The sequence below is a fragment of the Oncorhynchus keta genome, chromosome 20 (assembly GCF_023373465.1).
Source record: "Oncorhynchus keta strain PuntledgeMale-10-30-2019 chromosome 20, Oket_V2, whole genome shotgun sequence".
NCBI classification, from domain to species: domain Eukaryota; kingdom Metazoa; phylum Chordata; class Actinopteri; order Salmoniformes; family Salmonidae; genus Oncorhynchus; species Oncorhynchus keta.
Window position 1 is genome coordinate 7869419 of NC_068440.1, and position 14500 is coordinate 7883918.

The window sequence follows — 14500 nt, forward strand, 5'->3', positions numbered from 1 at the left end:
CGCACCTCAACTGCTCCCCTCTCCTCTTCACCTCCCTCCCCGTCACGAACTCACAGCTCACTCTCAAACCCCCTCTGCTATTCTTTTTTTACTGAACACATTTTTTCTCTCTCCCTCGCTCCCTCTCCCCCTTGCTCCCTCCCCCCCTCGCTCCCTCTCCCCCTTGCTCCCTCTCCCCCTCGCTCCCTCTCCCACCCCACCTTTTTCTTCTGACAGAATTTCTTTGAAGTCATGGTTGTCACAGCAACAAGATAATGGAAGTATTCAAGACCATCTTTATAAGGAGAGTGGGAATTTCCAACAGGACGCAGCCCCCCAAAACAAACACACGGATCACACGTCTTCATACACATCAACGTAGGCAGAATTATATTGTAACATTACTGTTATAGCTTTGTTTTATTTATCATGCCACACTGGACATATTCATTGGCATTAGGTTCAAGCATCAACATTGACCTGAAATTCTAAGCAGGTGTCTGTTCCTTACATGTCAATTTGGAAACCATGTCATAATATGTCATAACAGCTGACATAACTTGACATAACTTGACATAACTTGTCATGGTCATAACACTGTCATGACACACATTTTTAGACCTGTTGTGACATATCTTGTGTTACTCTATGGCTGGTTATGACACCTACATAAGAGTGTCAAAACCCATAAAACCTACCATGGTAGTTATCCTATGGCTGGTTATGACACCTACGTAAGAGTGTCAAAACCCATAAAACCTACCATGGTAGTTATCCTATGGCTGGTTATGACACCTACGTAAGAGTGTCAAAACCCATAAAACCTACCATGGTAGTTATCCTATGGCTGGTTATGACACCTACGTAAGAGTGTCAAAACCCATAAAACCTACCATGGTAGTTATCCTATGGCTGGTTATGACACCTACGTAAGAGTGTCAAAACCCATAAAACCCACCATGGTAGTTATCCTATGGCTGGTGATGACACCTACGTAAGAGTGTCAAAACCCATAAAACCCACCATGGTAGTTATCCTATGGCTGGTTATGACACCTACGTAAGAGTGTCAAAACCCATAAAACCCACCATGGTAGTTATCCTATGGCTGGTTATGACACCTACGTAAGAGTGTCAAAACCCATAAAACCCACCATGGTAGTTATCCTATGGCTGGTTATGACACCTACGTAAGAGTGTCAAAACCCATAAAACCCACCATGGTAGTTATCCTATGGCTGGTTATGACACCTACGTAAGAGTGTCAAAACCCATAAAACCTACCATGGTAGTTATCCTATGGCTGGTTATGACACCTACGTAAGAGTGTCAAAACCCATAAAACCTACCATGGTAGTTATCCTATGGCTGGTTATGACACCTACGTAAGAGTGTCAAAACCCATAAAACCCACCATGGTAGTTATCCTATGGCTGGTTATGACACCTACGTAAGAGTGTCAAAACCCATAAAACCCACCATGGTAGTTATCCTATGGCTGGTTATGACACCTACGTAAGAGTGTCAAAACCCATAAAACCCACCATGGTAGTTATCCTATGGCTGGTTATGACACCTACGTAAGAGTGTCAAAACCCATAAAACCCACCATGGTAGTTATCCTATGGCTGGTTATGACACCTACGTAAGAGTGTCAAAACCCATAAAACCTACCATGGTAGTTATCCTATGGCTGGTTATGACACCTACGTAAGAGTGTCAAAACCCATAAAACCTACCATGGTAGTTATCCTATGGCTGGTTATGACACCTACGTAAGAGTGTCAAAACCCATAAAACCCACCATGGTAGTTATCCTATGGCTGGTTATGACACCTACGTAAGAGTGTCAAAACCCATAAAACCCACCATGGTAGTTATCCTATGGCTGGTTATGACACCTACGTAAGAGTGTCAAAACCCATAAAACCCACCATGGTAGTTATCCTATGGCTGGTTATGACACCTACGTAAGAGTGTCAAAACCCATAAAACCCACCATGGTAGTTATCCTATGGCTGGTTATGACACCTACGTAAGAGTGTCAAAACCCATAAAACCCACCATGGTAGTTATCCTATGGCTGGTTATGACACCTACGTAAGAGTGTCAAAACCCATAAAACCTACCATGGTAGTTATCCTATGGCTGGTTATGACACCTACGTAAGAGTGTCAAAACCCATAAAACCCACCATGGTAGTTATCCTATGGCTGGTTATGACACCTACGTAAGAGTGTCAAAACCCATAAAACCCACCATGGTAGTTATCCTATGGCTGGTTATGACACCTACGTAAGAGTGTCAAAACCCATAAAACCCACCATGGTAGTTATCCTATGGCTGGTTATGACACCTACATAAGAGTGTCAAAACCCATAAAACCCACCATGGTAGTTATCCTATGGCTGGTTATGACACCTACGTAAGAGTGTCAAAACCCATAAAACCGACCATGGTAGTTATCCTATGGCTGGTTATGACACCTCTACATAAGAGTGTCAAAACCCATAAAACCGACCATGGTAGTTATCCTATGGCTGGTTATGTCACCTACGTAAGAGTGTCAAAACCCATAAAACCTACCATGGTAGTTATCCTATGGCTGGTTATGACACCTACGTAAGAGTGACAAAACCCATAAAACCGACCATGGTAGTTATCCTATGGCTGGTTATGACACCTCTACATAAGAGTGTCAAAACCCATAAAACCGACCATGGTAGTTATCCTATGGCTGGTTATGACACCTACGTAAGAGTGTCAAAACCCATAAAACCTACCATGGTAGTTATCCTATGGCTGGTTATGACACCTACGTAAGAGTGTCAAAACCCATAAAACCTACCATGGTAGTTATCCTATGGCTGGTTATGACACCTACGTAAGAGTGTCAAAACCCATAAAACCTACCATGGTAGTTATCCTATGGCTGGTTATGACACCTACGTAAGAGTGTCAAAACCCATAAAACCTACCATGGTAGTTATCCTATGGCTGGTTATGACACCTACGTAAGAGTGTCAAAACCCATAAAACCTACCATGGTAGTTATCCTATGGCTGGTTATGACACCTACGTAAGAGTGTCAAAACCCATAAAACCTACCATGGTAGTTATCCTATGGCTGGTTATGACACCTACGTAAGAGTGTCAAAACCCATAAAACCTACCATGGTAGTTATCCTATGGCTGGTTATGACACCTACGTAAGAGTGTCAAAACCCATAAAACCTACCATGGTAGTTATCCTATGGCTGGTTATGACACCTACGTAAGAGTGTCAAAACCCATAAAACCCACCATGGTAGTTATCCTATGGCTGGTTATGACACCTACGTAAGAGTGTCAAAACCCATAAAACCTACCATGGTAGTTATCCTATGGCTGGTTATGACACCTACGTAAGAGTGTCAAAACCCATAAAACCCACCATGGTAGTTATCCTATGGCTGGTTATGACACCTCTACATAAGAGTGTCAAAACCCATAAAACCGACCATGGTAGTTATCCTATGGCTGGTTATGACACCTACGTAAGAGTGTCAAAACCCATAAAACCTACCATGGTAGTTATCCTATGACTGGTTATGACACCTACGTAAGAGTGTCAAAACCCATAAAACCTACCATGGTAGTTATCCTATGGCTGGTTATGACACCTACGTAAGAGTGTCAAAACCCACCATGGTAGTTACCCTATGGCTGGTTATGACACCTACATAAAAGTGGCAAAACCTACCACACAAGGCAAAACGTTCCATTACACCATAGCCTACTTGTCACCAGTATGTTTTTGTTATTGTAACATTTTCTGAAAATGACCATATTAAAGGATCATTGTAATTGCACAAACATTGATGTCAGATGTGCACCTACCCCCAATGACTGGGATGAATGCAGGAGCATATTTTAGGAGCAGGACAAGACACCCTCTTTGTGACTGAGGATTGACATAAGGGCATGTATGTGATAGGCCTATCTGGCTTAAATGATTGTGAGGGTCATAATGCTTCTTGACACTGTCATAAAAAGTGCATTTTCTTAGTCCAAGTAAAGCGACACAGGATGGTTATAATGTTTAATGACAGTGTCATAAAGTGTATTTTCTACAAGTTATTTTGGATTTTTTAAAAACACGACTGTAAAGAATTCATTGCGACAACAGCAAAGGGCTTAAGAAACAAACTTTCAAACTAATGGAAACTTCTTGGCATTGAACAAAAACAAACACATTTAATGAATGTGGGTTTTGACAGTCGTATGTAGGTGTCATCACCAGCCATAAAATAACACAATATATGTGCAAGCATATGGGTCATGACAGTGTTATGACCATATTATGACAGGTTATGACAAGTTATATCACTTGCTGTGACATATGATAACATGGTTATGACTGTGTCACCTTTTATTTCATGTGTGGCGGTCACTGTACAGCATGCTATTTATATCACTGAAAATGTATTGGATTTCCCCAGCATGCATCTAAAAATAGACTGCAAAAAATAGAGAAAGGAGGAGGGAGGGGGGACCAAAAATAAATACAAAGGGGAAGGAGGAGGGAGGGTGTAACGAGTTTCCTCCTCTTCTTCCGAAGAGGAGAGGCGAAACGGATCAGAGGACCAATACGCGGCGTGGTAATTTTCCATGGTACTTCTTTAATGCTTTAAGGTACACATGAACAAACTAACAAAACAAGAAAACGTGAAAACTCAAATTACAGTCCTATCTGGTGCATACACAGAGACAGGAAACAATCACCCACAAACACACAGTGAAACCCAGGCCACCTAAGTATGATTCCCAATCAGAGACAACTAATGACACCTGCCTCTGATTGAGAACCATACTAGGCCGAAACATAGAAATTCCCAAAACCTAGACAAACAAACATAGACTGCCCACCCAACTCACGCCCTGACCATACTAACTAAACACAAAACACAGAAAATAAAGGTCAGAACGTGACAGTACCCCCCCCCAAAGGTGCGGACTCCGGCCGCAAAACCTTGACCTATAGGGGAGGGTCTGGGTGGGCGTCTGTCCGCGGTGGCGGTTCTGGCGCGGGACGCGGACCCCACTTCACCCTTGTCTTTGTCCGCCTTATTTTCCGCCTCCGTGGCTTTCTCACCATGGCAACCCCTCTCAATGACCCCACTGGACAGAGGGGCAGCTCGGGACAGAGGGGCAGGGGCTCTGGACAGAGGGACAGGGGCTCTGGACAGAGGGACAGGGGCTCTGGACAGAGGGACAGGGGCTCTGGCGCCTCTGGGCTGAGGGGCTCTGGCGCCTCTGGGCTGAGGGGCTCTGGCAGCGGCGCCGGACAGGCGGGACGCTCCGGCAGCGGCGCCGGACAGGCGGGAGGCTCCGGCAGCGGCGCCGGACAGGCGGGAGGCTCCGGCAGCGGCGCCGGACAGGCGGGACGCTCCGGCAACGGCGCCGGACAGGCGGGAGGCTCCGGCAGCGGCGCCGGACAGGCGGGAGGCTCCGGCAGCGGCGCCGGACAGGCGGGAGGCTCCGGACAGGCGGGAGGCTCCGGCAGCGGCGCCGGACAGGCGGGAGGCTCCGGCAGCGGCGCAGGACAGGCGGGAGGCTCCGGCAGCGGCGCCGGACAGGCGGGAGGCTCCGGACAGGCGGGAGGCTCCGGCAGCGGCGCCGGACAGGCGGGAGGCTCCGGCAGCAGCGCCGGACAGGCGGGAGCACCTGCAGGAGGAGACTGAGAGACAGCCTGGTGCGTGGGGCTGCCACAGGAACTACCAGGCTGGGGAGACTTTCAGGAGGCTTGGTGTTAGGAGGAGCCTGAAAGACCGGGCTGTGGGGGAGCACTGGAGCTCTGGTGCGCAACCTTGGCACCACTTCCCCAGGCTGGACAACTACTCGAGCCCGGACCCTCAAGAGTGCAGGCACAGGTTGAACCGGGCTGTGGGTAAGCACGGGAGATCTAGTGCTTACTACACGCACCTCTCCCCTAGGCTCCACTCCCACAGTTGCCCGGTACGAGCGGAGCGCAGGCAGAGGACGCACTGCACCCTCCCAGCGCCCGGAGACACAGCACGCAGAGCCGGCGCAGGATAACCTGGACCAAGACTGCGTACCGGCGACCAGACCCGCTGAGCAGGCACCATACGCCCTGGCTCAATGCCCACACTCGCATGGCACTCTCGGGGGGCTGCCCTATAGCGCACCGGGCTATGGACACGCACTGGCGACACCGTGCGCTCAACCGCATAACACGGTGCCTGACCAGTAATGCGCTGCTCATAATAAGCACGAGGAGTGAGCTCAGGTCTGCTACCTGGCTTAGTACCACACCTCGTGTGCCCTAAAAAAAAATTTGGGGCTGCCTCTCGTACCTGTCGCACTGCCGTGCTGGCTCCTCATATTGCCGCCGATCAGCTTTCGCTGCCTCCAGCTCTGCTTTGGGGCTGCGATTTTCCCCAGCCCCTGCCCAGGGTCCCTCTCCGTTCAGTATCTGCTCCCATGTCCAGGAGTCCTGTGATGGTGGCCTCTGTTGTTGATGCTGCTGCTGCTGTCGTCGCTGTCCTTTACCACGCCGCTTGGTCCGATTGTGGTGGGTGATTCTGTAACGAGTTTCCTCCTCTTCTTCCGAAGAGGAGAGGCGAAACGGATCAGAGGACCAATACGCGGCGTGGTAATTTTCCATGGTACTTCTTTAATGCTTTAAGGTACACATGAACAAACTAACAAAACAAGAAAACGTGAAAACTCAAATTACAGTCCTATCTGGTGCATACACAGAGACAGGAAACAATCACCCACAAACACACAGTGAAACCCAGGCCACCTAAGTATGATTCCCAATCAGAGACAACTAATGACACCTGCCTCTGATTGAGAACCATACTAGGCCGAAACATAGAAATTCCCAAAACCTAGACAAACAAACATAGACTGCCCACCCAACTCACGCCCTGACCATACTAACTAAACACAAAACACAGAAAATAAAGGTCAGAACGTGACAGAGGGATGATGAACGATTAAAAGAATATGTCCTCTTAGTGTTGTTGGTGTTCTATGAGCTGGCTTGGGGTGTTTGGGTCAATGAGGCCCACTTGCCCCTCTCTCAAGGGGGCTGTAATTCAAATGAAGGCTTCTTTTTAACATATTTCAGAAACATATAGAGTTTTTTTCTGCTTTTTGAATCCTATTTTGTCATCTCAGATTTTCTGTTTTTTTTCCCTCCAAGTGCTTGATGATTCTACTAGCCTGGTCCAAGATCTGTTTGTGCTGTTTTGCCAACTCATTTGGTCATTGTCACCTTAGGAGTTGGGATGAGAGCACAAACAGTTCTGTGACCAAGCAAGTTCTGCAGTTCCCAATCGCCTTGTTCTAATGCATTGGTGCCATAGAAGTAAACAGTTATACTCAAGTACAGCAAACAGGGAGTTACCCATTATTATAAACTGGGTGGTTCGAGCCCTGAATGCGGATTGGCTGAAAGCTGTGAAAGCTGAAAGCTGTATATCAGACCATATACCACAGGTATGACAAAACATGTATTCTTACTGTTCTAATTACGTTTGTAACCAGTTTATAATAACAATAAGGCACCTCATGGGTTTGTGGTATATGGCCAATAAGAACAGCCCTTAACCGTGGTACATTGGCCATATACCACACCTGCCCTGGCCTCATTGCGTAAATATAAGCCACAGAGAACCTGGAAATAGCTAACGGCTAACTACTCATGCAACTCAATGAAAACTTGACTAAATGTCAAAGAGCATCAGATCGGACCAATGATTGACAGCTATGGTGATAGCATCCATAGGGTTGAAAGGTCTAATTTCCCCCATCAATAAAATAATCTCTTTTCTACTTTGTGACCTTTCAGTCTATTATGCAGGACAGGCGGTACAGTCGGTCCTGTGTGTGGTTGTGTGTGGTTTGGAAAGGGATAGAGTCCAATGCTAAGCACACACCTCTGTGACTCACAGCCATTCCCATCAGTCTGTTAAGGTTATTGTGGCTACTCGGGCATGAATGGGCGCATGCAAGCATGAACACACACACACACACACCATGGCGATTTATACATCTGGATGACCACGAAGTCAGGTATGCCCAGTGTGTGTGTGCGGGCGTGTGTGTGTGCGGCTGTGCAGTTGGCTGTAGGCATAGAAGCAGAGCGGTGTACGTCATGTGGTGGAGCAGCAGGCTGAACTGAGCTACTACTGCCAATCCCTCCTCCCCTTCCCTTATACAACTTCAGCTCCCTCTGGAAGCTAGCGCAGCTCACTCGCTTGCCATTTTAAGCATGCATCAAATATACACTGAAGAAAAATATAAAGGCAACGTGTAAAGTGTTGGTTCCATGTTTCATGAGCTGAAATAAAAGAGCCCAGAAATGTTCCATGCACACAACAAGCTTATTTCTCTCAGATTTAATGCACAAATTTGTTTGAATCCCTGTTATGTTGGCATTTCTCCTTCGCCAAGATCATCCATCCACCTGACAGGTGTGGCATACCAAGAATATGATTTTATAGGTATTTATTTATTTATTTATATAGACATTCTTAGATCAGCTGTTATCTCAAAGTGCTGTACAGAAACCCAGCCTAAAACCCCAAACAGCAAGCAATGCAGGTGTAGAAGTACCTGCATGGCATGATCATTACACAATGAACAATGAAAGGCCATTGTAAAATGTGCAGTTTTGTCACACAATGCCACAGATGACTCAAGTTTTGAGGGAGCGTGCAATTGGCATGCTGACTGCAGGAATGTCCACCAGAGCTGTTGCCTGAGAGTGCAATGTTCATTTCTCTACCATAAGCCGCCTCCAGGGCCTAACAAATTTATTTCAATTGACTGATTTCCTTATATGAACTGTAACTCAGTAAAATAATTGAAATTGTTACATGCTGCGTTTCTGTATTTTTATTCAGTATATCTGTGAGCATGAAATAGTATTGATATATGATTCAAAACCATACATATATTGTCTCTGATCATTCCTCTCCGTAAAAAAACCCCATTTTGTATTGAAAATCCTAATTAGACTCTAACTCAGGAGCAGTTTCTATATGCTTCCCTGTTCATTCTCTGTTTCAATTCAAATGATACATTAATTGGATGAACCAATGCAATGTTTCCAATTAGCACTGTGTTGTTGCGCGAGACTGGTAGAATAATCACTGTCCTCATTACCCTCTCCATACCACGTTGAATGCAATGTGTGTGTACGTGTTGCTAGTTGCGTGCGGGCTCGTGCTTGCGTGAGTGCGATAGCCAACCCAACTGCGTGTCCCTGCCTGCTTCTGTGTCGTGGATTTTCTCCTTGCAAAAGTAGCACGTCTTCCGCTCGCAACTCTCCGCGGTCTTTCTGTCCCTCGATCTGTGTGGCGCTTTCCCCCGCGCTTCAATGCTTCTTCTGCGCGTTCCTCGGTGTAGCCCATTCAACCTATTCTCCGCAGTGCTGAAATAGAGAGTGAGTGAAAGGAGGGTTGCAAAAGAGAGAGAGAGAGAGAGAGGAGCAAGGGGGCGATACGGGGAAACACAAGAGAGATAGTGAGAGAAAGAGAGCGAGCGAGAGAGAGAGAGAGAGAGAGAGAGAGAGAGAGAGAGAGAGAGAGAGAGAGAACGGGAGAGAGAGGAGCAAGGGGGCGTTACGGGGAAACACACGAGAAAGAGTCCGAGAGAGAGAGAGAGAGAGAGAGAGAGAGAGAGAGAGAGAGAGAGAGAGAGAGGGAGAGAAAGAGAGAGCGGAGAGAGAGAGAGAGAGAGAGAGAGGGGGGTGCAAAAGGAAAATTGCACAATCCGTCAAAGCTCCCTAGCGCGCGGATCTTTCGACGGCTGCACCATTCATTTGGACGGTCGGAAAGAGTGAGTAGTGCCTGTTGCTTATATGTCATCATTACGCTATACAAATGACCATTCGTTTCATAAACCGTCTTGAAAAATGTCTCATCATACATCATCATTGTTTTCATTTTGGGTTATAGCATTTCACACGTTTCATGATGATGTCCGTCTGTCAGTGTGTTGTGGGCTACAGTCAGTCTGTCTGTAACATTTGCGGCATCTATTTAGTCTAGCTAAATACACACAAGAAATGCATGCGACTGACATTTGGTTTTGAAAAATCTGAAAAAAAAGTAAATCATTCTATAATATACTGCCTTCGGTCTCTCTCTCGCTCTCTCTCTCTCGCTCCCCGCAAGATGTGCGTGTGGCAGGCTCTGAGAATGTTACCTTCGTGAATATTTCCTTCCTATGACATTTCTTGATGATTAGAATCATTTTCGTGTCGCTTTTGCCACTGGTGAGCGTTGTTCACTGCAGTGCAACAGCGCACTGTAGTGTGAGGTGAAGCTCTGTGTGGAAGTGTGAAGGGAATGGGGATCACGACAATGTTGGTATGTAGTTGGTATGGGAGACTAAAAGTAATGCCTGTTACTTGGTGAAACCTGGGGGGAAGGTGATGGAATATGATGTGTGCTGCAGTAGCCTAGTTGTTCTGTATCTGGGTCCATGTGCATGTTTAAAATTGTGTGTGTGTGTGTGTGTCGAGTTTTTGATTGGGGGCAGGAGGAAAGAGAGGGAGAGGAGGAGTAGAGCTAGAGAGGGGGGAGTGTGGCTCTGGGTGTCCAATTTAAATGCTCGGATAGGTTATCCCTGTCTCCATCAGTCAGTTTTAATAGCTTTCAATGCCTCTGCATATAATGCTAAAGAAAACAGACATGTCTGTTTATAGATCCTGGATGTATTTGTGAATGGTGGTTGATGCCCGTAACTGTAAGAATGGTTGGCGCTTGTACAGGCATGTGTAGGTTCAGTCAGAGCTCTTGGATGCTCCTACATTTTTTGGGGGCCAAGGTCTTTCACTAGACATGTCCCCCCCAGACATGTCTCCTCCCCGCCCCTCTCTCCATCACTCTCTCCCTACAGTTTATCTTCTTCCCTCATTGAGCACATTTGATGTTCGTTATCTCTGTATCATTCATGGATTCCAATGTACTACACTCTGTACATCCATACAATGTACTACACTCTGTACATCCATACAATGTACTACACTCTGTACATCCATACAATGTACTGCACTCTGTACATCCATACAATGTACTACACTCTGTACATCCATACAATGTACTGCACTCTGTACATCCATACAATGTACTGCACTCTGTACATCCATACAATGTACTGCACTCTGTACATCCATACAATGTACTGCACTCTGTACATCCATACAATGTACTGCACTCTGTACATCCATACAATGTACTGCACTCTGTACATCCATACAATGTACTGCACTCTGTACATCCATACAATGTACTGCACTCTGTACATCCATACAATGTACTGCACTCTGTACATTCATACAATGTACTGCACTCTGTACATCCATACAATGTACTGCACTCTGTACATCCATACAATGTACTGCACTCTGTACATTCATACAATGTACTGCACTCTGTACATCCATACAATGTACTGCACTCTGTACATCCATACAATGTACTGCACTCTGTACATTCATACAATGTACTGCACTCTGTACATCCATACAATGTACTGCACTCTGTACATCCATACAATGTACTGCACTCTGTACATCCATACAATGTACTACGCTCTGTACATCCATACAATGTACTGCACTCTGTACATCCATACAATGTACTGCACTCTGTACATTCATACAATGTACTACACTCTGTACATCCATACAATGTACTGCACTCTGTACATCCATACAATGTACTGCACTCTGTACATTCATACAATGTACTACACTCTGTACATCCATACAATGTACTGCACTCTGTACATTCATACAATGTACTACACTCTGTACATTCATACAATGTACTGCACTCTGTACATCCATACAATGTACTGCACTCTGTACATTCATACAATGTACTGCACTCTGTACATTCATACAATGTACTGCACTCTGTACATTCATACAATGTACTGCACTCTGTACATCCATACAATGTACTACACTCTGTACATTCATACAATGTACTGCACTCTGTACATTCATACAATGTACTGCACTCTGTACATTCATACAATGTACTGCACTCTGTACATCCATACAATGTATTACACTCTGTACATTCATACAATGTATTACACTCTGTACATCCATACAATGTACTGCACTCTGTACATTCATACAATGTACTGCACTCTGTACATCCATACAATGTACTGCACTCTGTACATCCATACAATGTACTACACTCTGTACATCCATACAATGTACTGCACTCTGTACATTCATACAATGTACTACACTCTGTACATTCATACAATGTATTGCACTCTGTACATCCATACAATGTACTGCACTCTGTACATTCATACAATGTACTGCACTCTGTACATTCATACAATGTACTGCACTCTGTACATTCATACAATGTACTACACTCTGTACATTCATACAATGTACTGCACTCTGTACATCCATACAATGTACTGCACTCTGTACATTCATACAATGTACTGCACTCTGTACATTCATACAATGTACTGCACTCTGTACATTCATACAATGTACTGCACTCTGTACATCCATACAATGTACTACACTCTGTACATTCATACAATGTACTGCACTCTGTACATTCATACAATGTACTGCACTCTGTACATTCATACAATGTACTGCACTCTGTACATCCATACAATGTATTACACTCTGTACATTCATACAATGTATTACACTCTGTACATCCATACAATGTACTGCACTCTGTACATTCATACAATGTACTGCACTCTGTACATTCATACAATGTACTGCACTCTGTACATCCATACAATGTACTACACTCTGTACATTCATACAATGTACTGCACTCTGTACATTCATACAATGTACTGCACTCTGTACATTCATACAATGTACTGCACTCTGTACATCCATACAATGTATTACACTCTGTACATTCATACAATGTATTACACTCTGTACATCCATACAATGTACTACACTCTGTACATCCATACAATGTATTACACTCTGTACATTCATACAATGTACTGCACTCTGTACATCCATACAATGTATTACACTCTGTACATTCATACAATGTACTACACTCTGTACATCCATACAATGTACTGCACTCTGTACATTCATACAATGTACTGCACTCTGTACATCCATACAATGTACTGCACTCTGTACATTCATACAATGTATTACACTCTGTACATCCATACAATGTACTGCACTCTGTACATTCATACAATGTACTACACTCTGTACATTCATACAATGTATTACACTCTGTACATTCATACAATGTACTGCACTCTGTACATCCATACAATGTATTACACTCTGTACATTCATACAATGTATTACACTCTGTACATCCATACAATGTACTGCACTCTGTACATTCATACAATGTACTGCACTCTGTACATTCATACAATGTACTGCACTCTGTACATTCATACAATGTACTACACTCTGTACATTCATACAATGTACTGCACTCTGTACATTCATACAATGTACTGCACTCTGTACATCCATACAATGTATTACACTCTGTACATCCATACAATGTACTGCACTCTGTACATTACTGTGTTTTTCATGTGCTTTCTCCTGTGCATGGTTTTTCTCACTCAAGAAGCTGATGTCAGACCTACTTTCCTGTCCCTGCTTTAAATACTGCATTCTTCATGCCAGTTGGCCGAGCCTGCTGACAGTGGAACATATTGCCGCCTCAACAGAAAACGACACCCTTCCTGAGCCTTCATTGGCCGCTTAGCTGGGAATATCAACTGTGGGGCTGGTCAGAAAGAGTGAGTAGTGGGTGTTGGGAGTTGTAGTTTCTGTACCACTCAGCAGTTGTCTTTGTCCACTTGACCCACGATCGCTCCAAATTGCCTTACCCATCCATCCCTTCTTCTTTCCATCATACTGTCCTACGACGTTTAATCCAATGCTGCTCTAGGGAGACAACGGCACAATGAAGCACTCTGACTCTCCGTAGTATTCCACGTATTTCTCCCTATTGGATTCTATAAACTGCCGTGTGTCCTTGAAAGTCGCTGTATCGGCCACATTTCATTGAGAGAAGCCCAGTCCCATTGGACTGTACCTACACGCATGTCATCACACACTCAATAGAATTACGAGACCTGTCATAACGCCGCTATGACGGTTCATGTCAAGCTATATCATTTTGTCATGACACGTGGGGACGTTTTCAACACCAATGTTGTCATGCAGGCTGACATTGGATTCGCCACTAATGTCCCATCAATGACATGTTAAGATAATGGATCATGCTATTCGTATGACAGCCCTATATGCTGCATGCTGCAGGGCACAATACCTCAAGTAAAGTGCCTATTCCCAGACTCCATTTCTCACTGGTGGAAGGTCTCAATTATTCAAAAATATTCATATTATTACATACTTATTAACACCTGTATGCTAATGACCCAACATTACTACCTTAATGAATAAACCTATCTAATTAATTAAGTGTGACGTTTGT

The 14500-nt window shown here is 44.7% G+C and overlaps 1 protein-coding gene across 3 annotated transcripts in view; it reads left to right on the top strand.

The window, feature by feature from the left end:
- The first annotated feature begins 9714 nt into the window (after positions 1-9714).
- LOC118399269 (voltage-dependent calcium channel gamma-7 subunit-like) overlaps positions 9715-14500 on the top strand; it is a 33261-nt gene continuing 28475 nt past the window's right edge. Inside the window, exons 1-2 of one of the 3 annotated variants that reach the window (XM_052471997.1) lie at positions 9715-9833; positions 13684-13799. The gene's annotated coding sequence lies outside the window, so the exon portion shown is untranslated. Of the gene's footprint in view, positions 9834-13624; positions 13800-14500 lie in introns of all 3 variants that reach the window. The other 2 variants (XM_052471996.1, XM_052471998.1) reach the window with 2 other exon arrangements.